Here is a 2,500-nt window from a genome sequence, read left to right on the forward strand (position 1 = left end):
GTCCCCATTTCAGACACTTTAACGGCTACTGGTAGCAAACCTGTAAAATCTCAAATGCTCTTTAAGGGGGTGTGAATTCTCAGAGGTTTGATGAGGGATAGGGGGCCAACACAAGGCCAAGTACCAGCACCCATCGCACATCATGTGCGCACACCCCCCCGGCCCCCCTCCCAATCGCCGGAACCCCAATGCCGCCGGTCAGGTTCTCCGGCGGTACTCCGGCGATGCTCCGGCGATGCTCCGGCGATGCTCCGGCGATGCTGTCCCGAGTGAAAAAAACGCGGCACCAGCACATGCTGGAGCCAAGCATGGGCACCGTGGCTCAAAATCGAACTTCGGCCAAGGCCTCGACCATCAATGGCACATGATGACGCATGGTGATGGCACATGCATCGACCATCATCGGCATAGGCTGCCCTTCGGTACGGGCACTTGCCTCGACCGCCATCGGCACAAGCTGGGCCCTGGTGTGGGTTGTTGCCTCGATCACAATCGGCACATGCTGAGCCTTGGTGCGGGCGGTTGCCTCGAGCACCATCGGCAGACCCTGGGCCCTGGTGCGGCGGGTTGCCCCGATAACCATCGGCACACGCTGGGCCCTGGGGCGGGCGCTTGCCCCCAGCACCATCGGCACACGCTGGGCCCTGGTGCGGGCGGTTCCCTCGACCACCATCGGCACACGTTGGGCCCTGGTCCGGGCGGTTGCCCCCAGCACCATCGGCACACGCTGGGCCCTGGTGCGGGCGCTTGCCCCCAGCACCATCGGCACACGCAGGGCCCTGGTGCGGGCGGTTGCCCCGAACACCATCGGCACAAGCCGGCCCTTGGTGCGGGCTCCTGGCTCGACCACCATCGGCACACGCTGGGCCCTGGTGCGGGCGGTTGCCTCGAACACCATCGGCACACGCCGGCCCTTGGTGCGGCCGGTTGCCTCGACCACCATCGGCACACGCTCGGCCTTGGTGAGGGCGCTTGCCTCGACCACCATCGGCACACGCTGGGCCCTGGTGCGGGCGCTTGCCTCGACCACCATCGGCACACGCTCGGCCTTGGTGCGGGCGCTTGCCTCGACCACCATCGGCACACGCTGGGCCCTGGTGCGGGCGGTTGCCTCGACCACCATCGGCACACGCTCGGGGTGGTGAGGGCGCTTGCCTCGACCACCATCGACACACGCTGGGCCCTGGGGCGGGCGCTTGCCCCCAGCACCATCGGCACACGCTGGGCCCTGGTGCGGGCGGTTCCCTTCGCCACCATCGGCACACGTTGGGCCCTGGTCTGGGCGGTTGCCCCCAGCACCATCGGCACACGCTGGGCCCTGGTGCGGGCGGTTGCCCCCAGCACCATCGGCACACGCAGGGCCCTGGTGCGGGCGGTTGCCCCGAACACCATCGGCACAAGCCGGCCCTTGGTGCGGGCTCCTGGCTCGACCACCATCGGCACACGCTGGGCCCTGGTGCGGGCGGTTGCCTCGAACACCATCGGCACACGCCGGCCCTTGGTGCGGCCGGTTGCCTCGACCACCATCGGCACACGCTCGGCCTTGGTGAGGGCGCTTGCCTCGACCACCATCGGCACACGCTGGGCCCTGGTGCGGGCGCTTGCCTCGACCACCATCGGCACACGCTGGGCCCTGGTGCGGGCGCTTGCCTCGACCACCATCGGCACACGCTGGGCCCTGGTGCGGGCGCTTGCCTCGACCACCATCGGCACACGCTCGGCCTTGGTGCGGGCGCTTGCCTCGACCACCATCGGCACACGCCGGGCCCTGGTGCGGGCGGTTGCCTCGACCACCATCGGCACACGCCGGGCCCTGGTGCTGGCGGTTGCCTCGACCACCATCGGCACACGTTGGGCCCTGGTGCGGGCGGTTGCCTCGAACTCCATCGGCACAAGCCGACCCTTGGTGCGGGCGGTTGCCTCGAGCACCATCGACACACGCTGGGCCCTGGTGCGGGCGGTTGCCTCGACCACCATCGGCACACGCTGGGCCCTGGTGCGGACGGTTGCCTCGAGCACCATGGGCACACGCTGGCCCTTGGTGCGGGCTCTTGCCTCGACCACCATCAGCAGAAGATGGCCCCTACGTCGAACACCATCGATACATGCCGGGCCTTGGTGTGGGCACATGCCTCGAGCTGGTGCGGGCGGTTGCCTCGACCACCATCGGCTCGCGTTGGCCCTTGTTGCGGGCACATGCCTCGACCACCATCGGCACCTGCGCACCCTCGGTGTGGGATTTGCTTGTTTGGAAAAAGTGTCCCCGTTTCAGACATTTTAACGTCTACTGGTAGCATATCTGTAAAATCTCTAATGCTCTTTAGGGGGTGGTGGTCCGGCACCCCCTCTCCCCCCCCCCCACGGGGGGAGTAGGTGTGCGCGATGGGCCTCCCATTGCGTGCACCCCGGCCAACGTCCCTCGAACGAAATACAGGGCGTGCATGCCTTCCGGCGATTTTTGTCCGGCGACTGGTTGCTCCGGTGACCGGCAGGCGCCCAT

This window comes from Durio zibethinus, unplaced genomic scaffold, assembly GCF_047325235.1.
Source record: "Durio zibethinus cultivar Kanyao isolate XHJ-2024 unplaced genomic scaffold, ASM4732523v1 HiC_scaffold_390, whole genome shotgun sequence".
Taxonomy (NCBI): Eukaryota; Viridiplantae; Streptophyta; class Magnoliopsida; order Malvales; family Malvaceae; genus Durio; species Durio zibethinus.